Consider the following 13,681-nt stretch of genomic DNA (forward strand, 5'->3'; position numbering starts at 1 on the left):
GTGTATATATAATAATAGAAATTGTGTTTAGAGTGATTTACAATAATAGTGCTGGAGTGTTTCAATAAGTGTGTTTTTAAATAAATAATTATATACCTTGATACCAAAGCTCTGGTCAGTGTTTGCTTGTGCTATTGTGTCTGAGTGCCTATTGTGTATACTTTGCATACTGCCTAACTCTTCTTGAGGGAAGTTTGACTGCTCAGCCACAGCTACCAGGTAAATCTGGGTGGTGCAGACTGCTACCAAGTGGGTTTACCGCCAACACCTGTAGTCTTAAATCTTTTGCAGTGATCCCCAAAGGAACTGCACAGGTTTCTGCCTAACAGTGGGCTAGGGTTTGGTTGATTTACCCCCAGTCCTGTAGGTCAAAGGCTTTATGTGCATCCGGGGATACAACAGCTAATTTTACATTAAGCCTGGAGGCGTTTTCAATCAGATGAATCGTACGCCTAATATTGTCTTGGGTGTTGCGCCCAGGAATCAAGCCTGTTTGATCAGGATGTATTAATTCGGGCCAAGGTCTTTGAGAAGATTTTGGCATTGTTATTCATCAGAGTGATAGGCCTGTATGAGGCACATTGTTCGGGATCCTTGCCGGGTTTAGTGATAAGTACTGTTAGCGTTTCGTTCAAAAATGGGGTGATCCCGCCCTCTGTGAGAAAGGAGTTGAATAAAGTGGACAGCTGGGGAGGCGAGGATGTGAGCGAATGCTTTATAAAACCGCGCTGTGAACCCGTCAGATCCCGGGGCAGTAGACACATGTAGACGTATGTAGACATATGGAGCTCCAAGGCCTCCATATGAACAGGGCGGGGTAGCACTGTGGATGGATCCTAGGGAGTGTGCTTGGGCCTCCGCTGTCATGAGGGGCCCTGCCATGATTTCTCAGTGGTGGTCCCACAATATTCCCATTTTCTCTTCCTCAGTATATCGTAGAACCCTGTCCACCCCCTTAAGCTTCGAGATGTGGTTCCTCATATGCATCTTTTTTAATTTATACACAAGTAGGCGGTTCGCCTTATTACCATTTACGTAATATTGTTTGGTGTATGCCATGGCCTTCGCCAACTTGTCTGCTAGGTGCATTTCCAATGCAATTTTGGCCTTTTTTAAGTCACGGCCCCCTTTGGTAGTGTTGCGCTTTTTAAGGTTACTTTCTAACTCCTCTACCCTTTTTTCTAACATTGGTTGTTTTTGTAAGCCGCTCCGTTTTCGCTCCGCTGCAGCGCTAATTAGGATCCCTGCACCACTGGCTTCATGGCATCCCAGACTGTGGACAGTGAGCATTCCCCCATCCCATTCTCCTTAAAATAGTGTGCGAGTGTGTCTGCTACCACCTGTTTTGATTAAGGGATCCAACAATATAGAGTCCTGAAGATTCCATGGCCTTCGGGGGTGCGATGGGAGATCCTGTAAACGCAGGGCTGCCAACACAGGGGCGTGGTCCGATGGGACTCGTGGAAGAATTTGCACTTTCTCTAGACAGGGAAAGAGGATGTCGGACATTAGCAGGAGGTCTTTCCTAGAGAAGCCTTTGTGCACGTGAAAATAAAAGGTATAGTCTTGGGAGCCCCCATTATCCAACCTTCAGATGTCCACCGTGCCTGACTCCTTCAGTAACTATGCCATCCCCAGGGCCCAGGCGAAGTCTGCTCTAGTTGGGGGGAGGGGAGATATATCTATTTGTGGGTCTGAGACCAGGTTGAAGTCACCCCGGATCAGGCAGTGGCCCTCCACAAATGCCAGGATTGATGGGATTATGCTTTGCAGGAACCGATTCTGTGCATTATTTGGGCAATAGATGGAGACCAGTGTTAGTGGCTGCTCTAGAAGGTACCCCTTAACCATTAGTAATCTGCCCATGGGGTCCAGCTTCAGAGATTCGCGCCAGGGGGACATTCTCACTCAGCAAGAGAGCCCGTTTTTTGTACCTGTTGAAATTGATGCATTTCTCATCAGCCTCCAAGAGGTGAGTCTCTTGGAGGAACACCACATCAGCGGTCCAGTGTGTCCGTCTTCACTCCGCAGACTTCCTCGTCCCCAGGAAAGTGATACCCTGTACCTTCCATGTTAGGATCCGAAGTGCACTGCTACCATCAGCTGTCATAGGTTTGTGGTTTCCTCCCCGATAATGCACCCTCCCCTGCACTGTGCCCCATGTGAACCCCCAATACGAAGCAGTCGGCTGCCCATGTTTTCCCTAGTGAAGTTGATATTTTGTTGCGTTCGTTCACTTTTGTACCCAGAAAACCCTGTTAACCCTCCCCTATTCCAGATCTCCCCCCCCCCCCCTTGTGGTGTAGAGTCCAGCCCTCAACCAATGGGGTATGTGGCTGCGATTCGCCACCGACCCTATTGGGGGCCAACATGCCCATGACTTTGCTTTTGGCAGCAATTTAGGAGATGGTATATTGGTGCTACACCAGTGGTGGGTCGGTCAGCCCTTTGTATACCCTATAAAGAAAAATTGCTAAAGCTGAAACTTGACAATTAACTTGAGCGGTTTACGTGCTTGCCCTCACCCCCCCCCCCTCTCTTGGCTCAGTGAGGCAATCGGAACCTCTCCCCTGGTTCAGAACTGAGCGATGTGGGAGAGGTTCTGCACCAGGCACTCGGGCCACCGATGGCCACATAACCTATAGCCTGGGGCAGCCGTTCAGTCTTTGTCTGGTTTCTTAGCCTTCCCAGGGGAGGGAGCGGGGCGGATCCTGCGCCTCTGCTCCACTCGTGATCATCCCGCAGAGTGGGTCCCCACGGCAGGGGCTCGATGCGTTGCTCCTTGGGATCATCCGTTCCCTCAACCACTCGCTCATGTGCTTTAAGGATTTCCTTCTTAGTAGAATGCTGTTCGCTAAGTCCTGATAAAGCTGGATGGTTACGTCCCTGAATTGGATATGTTTAGAGTTCTTGCCTCCTGCATGATTTCCTCTTTCACCTTATATAAGTGCACTCTTGCTAGCACGTCCGGAGGAGTAGAGAAGACTTGTTTAGACCTGGTGTGGTGCACTCTGTCAATCTTCAGTGGGGCACAGTTGAAAAGCGCTAGTATGAAGCGAAACAGGTCCTTGGTGAAGTCTGCTAGTTCTGCGTACAGGACCAAGGTGGGGATAACCCGTAGGTGGATATTCTTTCTCCTGAAGCGGTTTTCTGCGTCTTCCTGCTTCATTTCAAGTGCCTTGCACCGTGCTTCGAGGGCCGTTAATCTGCTCGCCCCCTCGCCAACCTCGAAAAAGCTTGTTCGTAGAAGTTATTTTCCTCTTCTCTGATGCGCCTATCCAGGGTGGATATTTTCTTCATCCCTTCATCTGTGCCTTTCTGGAATTCCCTGGTCATAGCTGTCAGAAGTTCCAGCTTTTGTTACCGCTTGTGAGGAGTCTCCGCCGCTGGCAAATGCGGTCCCTCAATTAGCTGTTTCTCCATTTGATCACCGTTTCTTGCTTTGTCAGAGTGCGGGTGACCCAGCAGTGCTGAGATGACGGTCTGCTTCATGTTATTTGAACTTTTTGCCATGGTTTCCTCAAGGGTGCTCTCGGAATAGAGCTGCAGAGGAACCTCACTGGGCTGTCTCCCATTCAGATATGTAGTGCGGGGGCTGCTGGGCTATCCGTCCAGCTGAGTGTATCTGGAGATGGGAGCGACTGGTGTTTGTTCGCCTCGTGGCCTGATCACTTACCCTATGTTAGGGTGGGCGCAGCTATGTTCTGGGACCCCAAGAGGCGGCGTCGTTTGGTGTGCATGCAGGGCGGTTGTGAGGGTCACCAGAGGAATCGGGGCTTGCCTGAGAATTCAGGGGCTTTGGAGGCTACTTTTCATCACTGAACACAGTGATCTCCACTTCTCAATTAGTTTGTTTGAAGCTGCTGTACCCAAATCCCAATGGCAGTCTGCATGGGGAGGATCTTTGCTGCTGTAGTTATCAGTGTGACCCAGTTTGTGCAGCTTCCCTGTTGTGCAGCGTCTCAGCGCAATATGCTGTTCCGCCACTTCTCCCTGCATGCATCTCCTGTGGCGGTCCTCGGTGGTACTTCTTCCTTGACGCGGACCTCATGGGGCAGGCGGCTGGGGTCCCGAGTCCTGCCTTCGTCACCTCTCTGCTTGGACACTTCTCCTCAGGGTCGCGTAGCCCAGCTTCTCTGGGATTGCTGCGTGCTATGTTTCGTTGTCCCACAATCAGGCAGGCTTTTCTTTTCCTTTGCTTACTCACTCCCTGTGGTGGAAAAATGCAGCGGCTTCAGCACCGGAGATTCATCGCACCCGTCATTTTGGGATCACATGCGTTCCACATGAGCTATCTTACTGCTGCATGGTTTATATGTTTCGGCGCTGATTCAGTGTTTCATCTTATGACCAGGTGCGCCCCATACCATTGTGTCAATGGTGCACTGCTTGGAAAGTTGCTGCCTTTCGAGCTGCCGGTGTAAATCCGGTTGGTGGCGTGTCGGCGCCAGGAGCTCCTAGGAAGCCATGCTGCTTGCAACGGCTCCAAGCCACACCCAACCTTAGCCATTCTTAAGGAAGGAGAGGAGGCCTCAAACCACAATATTAGTATTGCGGTAGACCTAGCTGAAACCGCATTCCAACAGATCAGCAACAGTTCGGCAACAGAGCAATGTTCAGACATCAAGGTTGGCTCCCCTGTACAGATTTCTAGCAAGAGGTGCAAAATATAAATGCCATTTGAATGGGACAGCTTATTTGGAGAAAATATTGACGATGCCCTCAAGGCTATGAAGACGGACACCGGCACAGTCCGTTTTGTTAACATTCCTCCAAGGAAGGAAAACGTTTGGCCCCGTCAGAGGAGCCCCAGAAAGACCCACGTCGTCTTCCACTAGAGGATGGCGGTGCTACAGTAGACGCACTTATTACTCACAAGGATAACGGTGGTCCTTTCAAGGATACCAGAAGTGTATGGACTTTAAGCCAACGCAAAGGTGCAGAGGCTTCTCCTCCTTCTCAAAGAGGGATATTGATTGATTGTTTATTTAATATACACTTGTACACAAGTGTTTCAAAGCGCAACCATGCATGGGAGGGGAAGACAAACGATCTTACTGGAAACACATGGTCCGTTCCCTCCTCGGTCCCGTAGCATACCGCAGCATAACTTATCTTTTTCAACTCGCCGCCACGACCAGCACGTCTCGTCGTCTCTTAAGACTTACCGCCCTAGATCATACGTGCACCCCTAGTGACTGTAATAGGCCGGATGTGTCCCAAACCACTTTGCTACTGTACATCTCTGAATGTTGAATAGTGCTGCATTGTCGCTAACTGCAAGCCCAGCCTTATGCACTCGACCCTGATTATCAGGGTCATACCCCTGACTGCTTGCTGTTCCTAATGTGTGGACTGTTGTATCATTAGCGGTCCGTAAGAGATAATTTGTCTCTCTTTCACTAGTTAACGTGTAATATTCAACTGTCCGGACTTGGCCAGCCAATCACATCCGTACAAGCTCATTTCATATCTGACTGTACCTCTTTTCTATTATGTGCCCTACTGTACTCCTCATTGTCCCGCACAATCCGTGTTTTTGATGTATCTGCATACTATGCATGTTCACCTACATTTATGAAATTTGCTGGGTAACTATTAGCAAACCTTTTGACTGTAATGTGATTTCCCTCTCTGTGACCCTGCTATTATGTATGCCTCTACCAGATACAATACTGCCTTACTTCTGATTAGGCTGCATACCTTTATAGCCCTCATAAGTACTCCCACCAGCCAACCTAAGTGTATGCTTGCAAGTGTCTGTTCACTTACTCACAAGCCTACATGGTCTTTTACCATGGCGAAGCACCCTTGCCTTAACGGCCACATCAAGCCTACCAACTTTCTCCCACCTCTGATTCTTACCAACAAAATCAGACCCACGCCATTCCTACCTCCCTTACAACCAGCGAAGACTATCCTACGTCTCAGAGACCCACAACCATTGGAAGGACCTACCTCTAATAACCACAGCCTCATATTGAGTGCTACACAAGATACTATGCTGTGCAATATCGATACACTGCAAGTACCCGTTCCCACCCCTCATACCGTGCACAGCCTATGTTCAATCTCAACAAGAAATGCCAGGATTGGCAATAGACTAGGGAAATCCTATAAAGTACATTTGGCCACCCCCGATAAACAGCCGCCCACTAGACCTACAAAAAGCCCCTTTGAAAAATTACAAAGCCCCCAAAAGAACCAGATCGACAGATACCACAACTGATCCATCCACAGCAACCCCACTGTCATCCACGGGGCCCTAATCAGTGCCAGATCCCTGTTAGCCCATGCAGTTGACATTGCCGACCTGATTAGACTTCCTAGCAATAACCGAGACCTACCTGCCTGCATCCGGCAGCAGGCCCATCCCTCCTCATTGCAACCCCAGACAACTACACTGTTCTCCGATCTGACAGTCATCCAGAGGCGGTGGTATTGCCTTTATTGCCAAAGCCACATTGGGACTTAGAACTGTCCCACATGAATCTACCACGTCATGTGAACTATTGACGGTGAAACCTCCCCTTACCAACTCGCGCACCATTACTATGCATCTAATTTATAGACCCCCCTGGACCCACAGGTTCCTTTGAAGAAGAAATCAACTCCTTACTTGCCACCAACACGAAACCCTCATTGCAAATCCTTGTACTTGGCGACTTAGGCCTCAATGACCCCTCTGACCAAATCTGCATTGATCCCGATTGCCTCCCTGGCTGAACTAGGTCTTACTCAGAGAGCCTTCCTTCCTACACATGCAAAAGGAAGAATCTTATACTGGGTAGCAGACATCAACTGTGAAATAAATATAACTTCCATTGAACCCCAATCTTGGACTGACCACTTTCTACTGAGATTAAAGCTGCAAGATTACCTACTCCTTACTAAAGAGAACCGGACTGCTCCACCTATTCCTACCAGGAATAAAAAAAAAATATTACTATTGACAAACTCTTGCCTTACATCCAACCTTTGACTCAACCTCTACCTGCCTCATCTGATCCAGCTGAATTAGTGGATATCCACAATAAAACCATCACTTCAGCCCTAGACGCCATAGCACCTCTAAAAATGTGAAAAAGTAAACCCTTAGCACACTTGATCACTTGGTTCACCCCTAAACTAAAAGACCTAAGAAACAAAAAAAGAAAATGCGAAACCACATGGAAAAATAACCCGCCCATAGCCAACAAAGTTAACCTCCTAAAAATCTCAACTGTATATAAACCTACAATGATAGGATTGACAAAGCAAGCTCTAACACCAGAGAACTCTTCACTACTCTAAGAGAACTCGAATCTCCCACACCTTCCATAGATAACTGCATCAAGGACAAAAACTGGTGCACCACAATACAAGAGGCACTAGTAAACAAAATTAACCTACTCCAAAACAAAATAGCCGCCAAAAAACGTAGCCTGCCCCCCAAACAAATGCTCCGATACAGAGCCGTACTCTGCCTAAACCCACTCAATGCTTTAAATTTACCCCAGTGTCGACCCCAAAGAAGTGCAATAAATCATAGCCTCGCTCAAATCTAACTGCCAAGGTTATTCCTGCCCAGCATCCGTCATAAAGGAAGCTGCCAGTTTACTTGCTTCCTTGATCACCTCGCTTATCAATGCCGCCTTCTGCACATGTACTGTACTGTACTGAAGAATTCAGGGGTACTCACACGCTCAACAACAAAAAAAAATCATCACTGGACCCCAGCATAGCCACTAACTTTAGACCTATTACTACTGTCCCTTTTTTACTAAAGATTATCGACAAAGCAGCCTACAATCAGATATAAACATACCTGGAAACCAATAGGTTACTTGGACTTCGTCAATCTGGCTTTAGGCCCCAACATGGCACTGAAACTGCCTTGATTGACCTAAAGATCCAGATTGACGATCTAAAAGATAAAGGGAAACCAGCCCTTTTGCTTCTGTTAGATCTGTCAACCGCCTTTCATCTGGTGGATCATAAAGTGCTGTTTAAACATCTCTCCACAGCGGCACACTTCTCAACAGAAGCAACAACCTGGATTCAATCCTTCCTGAACAATAGATCTATGAGCGTCTTCACCACTTCAGCAGCAGCCAACCCTATCACCATATCTTGTGGAGTCCCTCAAGGATCATGTGTATCGCCCACCATGTACAATGCGTTCACTAAACCATTGTTTGACGATCTGGACCATCTGGGTGTCACCTACACCAATTACGCAGATGACAACCAGATGCTCATACCGCTCACAGGTGATTATGACATAGACCTAGCCCTCGTAAACAAAATCTACCTCATCATTCATGCCTGGATGGCGACTCACGGCCTGTGCATGAATGATGACAAGAGCGAACTTCTCCTCTTAACCACTCCTTTCAACATGAAGAAACTGAGTGATCAATATCGCTCCTTCAACATTGATGGCAATGTTATTATGGTGGCCAAAGAGGTAAAAACTGTTTCTACCTCGACTCCTCCTTGAACGTGCGCAAACAGGTCAGTGCAACTGCTTCGGCCACAGCATATACCTGCAAGCTTATCCACGCATGCAAACCCTTTCTATCCACCAAAAGTTGCACCACTTTAGCCAGAGCTCTAGTATTATCGAAAATTGACTATTGCAATGCACTCTACTTGGGGGCCAGCAAACATACCCTTAAACTCCAGATATTGCAGAATAAAGCACTCAGAACTTCCTTCAATATACCCCGTAGACAACATATCTCTACAACGAGACGCAACATCAACTGGCTCTCCATCAAGGAGAAAATACAACTCCAAACAGCATCCTTGATGCACACATGTCTCAACAACGCAGCCCCCCCATTACCTTGTTGAAAAATTAACCAAACATAACCATGCACGACCGATTAGATCCCAACTCTGGGTGCCTTTAAAGTACTGAGGTACAAACTCAAAAAAGCTGGCGGCAGTAGTTTCCCGGTTATGGCCGCACAACTGTGGAATTCCCTACCCTCCACACTAAGAGCCACACAATCCTTTTATAAATTCAAGAAAGACACAAAGAACTGTCTCATTGCTAATGACGCACCCTACTAGACCAGGTCAGCCGTCTATAACCACAACTAGGTATTGACTATTGGTGTTACTCATTCTCCCTGCTATGATTGCACTCAAATATATCTGCCTGCATTACTGTATATTGCCTATCTGTAAATTGCCTACTGTGTTATTAACTGTATGTTCACGAACTATGTAAAGCATTCTGCCCATTTGCCTACTGTACACTCCCTTGTATGTAACTAAGAAACTGCATATCCTTGAAATGCGTTCGCCCAGTTACCTCCGGGTTGGGAGCGCAATATAAATAAACGAACAAACTAGGCATGGTACAGTCAGATTATGCAGGTGAACAGAAAAAAGTGTTCCCAGTCGCGTCAGAACCTGGGTTAAGTGCAGAGATACCTCTCTCATGGGTCGTAACCGAAGGGCAGCACACCAAAATGCAGGCATGACTCATCATGGACTGAAAGGGTGGAGAAAATAGGGGGAAAAGTCACACGCTATTTCAATGAATGGGACTAAATCATGATGGACAAATGGGTCTTATGTTATCCAAAAAGTGCCCACTCTGGAGTTTGCCAGACGACCCTCTACTTTCCCACCAAAACAGATAACTCCTCAACAAAAGGTGCTAACGCAAGAAATCAAAAGATGCTACAAAAACATAGTGGGAAGAGTACCAGCGCACCTTTCGAGGCACAGGCGTGTACTCAAGGTACTTTGTGGTAAAAAAAAGCCAGATAGAAAGTGGCGTCCTATTCTGGATTTCAGAACCCTAAAGAAATCCATAAAGAAACAGAGGTTCAAAATGGTCACGCTACAAGAGGTCATCAGAGCGGTTCAGCCGCAGGACTATTTAGCATCCCTCGACCAGCAAGACGCATCCTTCCACATACCAGTGCACAAAAACACAAAGTACCTAAGGTTTGTGGTCGGAAAAGAACATTACCAGTTCAGGGTACTTCCCTTTGGACTGAGATCGGCCCAGAAAATTCACTGAGTGCCTGGCTCCCATAGCTGCATACCAGGTCAACCCCTCTACCTGTATGTAGACGACTGGCTAGTGCAGGCTCCCACACTAAATCTGTCACAACGCTCCATCACTCGGATGAAGAGCATGTTACAATGGCTAGGATTTGCTATAAACTACAAGAAGTCCTAAATACAGCCATCCATGTGGCTAGTTTGTCTGTGCGTGGCATTCTACTCAGAGGAGGAACTGTTGCGACCGTTGCCAAACAGGATACGGGCTCTCAAAACATTGGTTCCCATGCTAAGGAAAGAAACATTGGTTTCCATTTCATGATGCATGACATTTCTAGGGCCAATGTCTTCTTGCATACCTCTTATCCCACATTGCAGACTGCAGATGAGGCCATTACAGGTGGTTATGGCTTTCAGATGGTCCCAAATGTTGGGTTCCTGGGACGACAAGGTCAAGATCACTCCCTCGCTCAATTGGTGGTCATGGCACCAAAACATAGCAGTGGGCAATCCCCTGCAAGAGCCACCATGCCAAAGGACCCTACTCGCAGATGCCTCGCTCTGCGGGTGGGGAGCACACACCGATCAACTTCATGTAAAGGGACTCTGGATGCAGTCAGAGCCAACCATCATATCCATGTGCTAGAACTAGGGGCAGTCAGATGGGCACTAAATCAGTTTCTTATAATACTGAAGGGCTCAATTGTACGAATACTAACAGACAATACAACAACTATATACTACACAAGGAAACAAAGGGGAACAAGATCCCAAACCCTGTCTCGGAAAGCTCAATATCTATGGCACTGGGCAGTAGACGAAAACATTTCTCTGCGGGCATTTCTACTCCCAGGGATCCAGAACTCGGTGGTGGATGGGCTCAGCAGAGCACCCACAGTGTCACGAATGGGAGCTGAGCGACGCACAACTATCCAAGGTGTTTGCACGATAGTCTCACCCGCAAGTGGACTTATTTGTGACGAAAGACAACAAAAAGTGCAGAAGGGTTGTCAGCAAGACCCCTCAGGAAAGGTTGATGGGGTCGCATTCTTCATATCATGGAGCGGCCTCTTCACCTATGCGTTTCTCCCCCTCACTGTGATCTGCTAGGTAGTAAAGATGATAAAAGCGTACCCTTGCTGCTTCATTTTAATAGCACCAGCTTGGCCATGCAATCCGTGGTACTCGGATGTTATCAACAATGCCTGATGCTGTGGGCGTATCGACAGGGTCTTCCGTTATGTTGTCCACCCCACTCGAACCCTGAGAGTCGGCAGATTCCCCTTCCTCCTCACCTGATGAAGATGAGATGTCCAACTTCTTTCCACGGGATCGACGAGTGAAAGTCCTCCTCTCCTTGTGTAGATAGGGTCGGCCTCGGGAGGAAGCCACCGCGACCCTTTGGGAACGAATCAGCGGTGACTCCCCCCCCCGCGACAGACAAGTGAGGCAAGGGGAAAAGCCTTACGGCACAAAAACCCCTTCGGAGTGTAGATATCCGATGCAGCGGAAAGAGAGGATACACCAAGACCAGCTGGAATATGAGGAACCGGAATGCCGGCGGAGGGGGCTCAGTAAAGGCGAGTAGAGAGAACGGCACAAAATGGGAATCAAAAAAGGGGGGGAGCCCGAGAGAGAAATTCAAAAGAAGCAAGGCAGGAGAGGAGAAGGGAAGCGAGCAATACACGCGCCCAAAAGAGCTAAACGGGGCGCAGGCAGAGAGAGAAGAGAAGACAACGGAAAGAGGGAGGTAAGCAGCGGAAAATAGGACAGGAGCGGAACACCGCCAAGCGAGAGAACTGTGGAGCGCAAGCAACGAAGAGGATACAGAAGTTGCAACGCGCCGAGCCGCCAAGCGTAAACGGGGAAGTACACTCGGCAGCGGCCATGATGGAATGGGCTAGACCGCTAACAGCGCTTGGGAGCACAACGTGGCGGCACAGTTGGACGGCTGCCATATTTCCACCTCTTCCATAGACGCCAGGAACCTGCGGTTGTGACAGATGTATCCCAAAGGTTCAGAAGAACACCACATGCAACTGCAGGCGGCGCCCAACCTTTTCTAATCGGGACAGGAGGAGGATTCTGCTCCATGATCCGCATTCACTGAAGCGATCAGCATGGCGCTTGACTTCTTTGAATTCAGATATATAGAGGTGCCAGAAGGTTGTAAAGTCTCAACAAACTGCTCATACAAGTCGAAAAGATTCTGCGCATGGTGTGCTCTAAAAGGCTTTCAAACGCTGAAAATAGAGCCGGAACAGCTCCTTCCATACCTCCTTTCGTTGGCTCAGAATGTCCTGGCGCATTCGTCTATCAGGATACCTGGCAGCAATCTCCAGGTACAAATGGACAAGTGAGACGGCTCCACTATTCAGTGATAGGCTTATCAAGCACTTAATGAGAGGGTTGTATTGTCTGTTTCCACCAGCCAGAAAAGAAGCCCCTCAATGGAGCCTCAACGCAGTACTTGCAGGTCTCATGAAGGTGCCCTTCGAGCCCCTAACCACAGCAGATATCAAGTGCGTGTCATGGAAAGTTGAATTTCTAGTCGCAATTACTTCCTCAACTAGAGTGTTAGAAATCCAAGCACTGGCAGTTAATGAACCATATTTGTGCTTCACAAGGGATAAAGTGGTGCTTATAACAAATTCCTGCTTTATCCCCAAAGTACCGACGGAATTTCTCATGATACTGCCATTGCATTGCTGACATTGTTCCAAAATGCAACGATCGCAGACATTGCCCTGCGCTCCCTTGACGTAAAGAGAGCAACAGAGTCCTTCAGAAAATCTAATCAACTGTTTGTGGCTTTTGGCCCGACAAACAAAGGAAAATCAATCTCTAAACAAGGGTTGTCGAGATGGATATCGTCTGTAATTTCACTGTCATCAGAGGGAAAACCTCTACTGGGCAGAGCCCAGGCCCACTCAACAAGGGCCACGGCAGCATCAGTAGCACTGTGGGCAGGAATCCCGCTCACTGACATATGTACGGCAGCCACTTGGGCGGTAACCCACACATTTGAAAAACACTACTGCCTCAAAGGGCAGCATGTGGCAGATGCAAAGATGGGGAGAGCGTTCCTTCAAAGTCTGTTTCAATAAGGTAGGCCTTTCTTCCTCTCCTCCAAAATGTTCAAATGTACTGCTGTGTATTCTTTTCAAAGCATGTATATCTATGATAGATCGAATGCTGGAGAAGGAGTACGTTTCTTACCTGTAACTCCAGTTCTCCAGCATTAGTAGTCTTCATAGATTCACATGCTCCCTCAATCCTCCTTGGGGCAAAAGGCCTGTTCTCAAGTACATAATACAGGTCATCACTTGTATGTTAGAATCTGAACATGGCCTCCAGGGGAGGGGCATTACACTCGACATCCCATTGGCTGGAACCAAAAGCACCCATAATGAGAAGGGAAGACCATGGAACATATCTATTTTTCCTTTACAAAAAGGAGGAAGTAGGTAACCGAGGATTCCCAGCCTGACTGGGAATATTCAATTAACGGGAATCTATTAAAAAATACCAATGCTGGAGAACTGGAGTTGCAGAACTACTCCAACTGACTTGCCAGATGAGGCTGCAGACTCATGGACGCATTCTCATCTATGGAATAATCAATTCTTTATAAGGTGAAAACTGCAACTTCTTGTAAGAGGTGGGTTTTGGG

At 47.8% G+C, this 13,681-nt stretch overlaps 1 protein-coding gene across 3 annotated transcripts in view; it reads left to right on the plus strand.

Annotated features, from left to right (window-relative positions):
- KTN1 (kinectin 1) overlaps positions 1–13,681 on the plus strand; it is a 3,101,875-nt gene that overhangs the window by 692,725 nt on the left and 2,395,469 nt on the right. The gene's annotated exons all lie outside the window — the stretch shown is intronic.

This window comes from Ambystoma mexicanum, chromosome 14, assembly GCF_040938575.1.
Source record: "Ambystoma mexicanum isolate Mex_15411 chromosome 14, UKY_AmexF1_1, whole genome shotgun sequence".
Lineage (NCBI taxonomy): Eukaryota > Metazoa > Chordata > Amphibia > Caudata > Ambystomatidae > Ambystoma > Ambystoma mexicanum.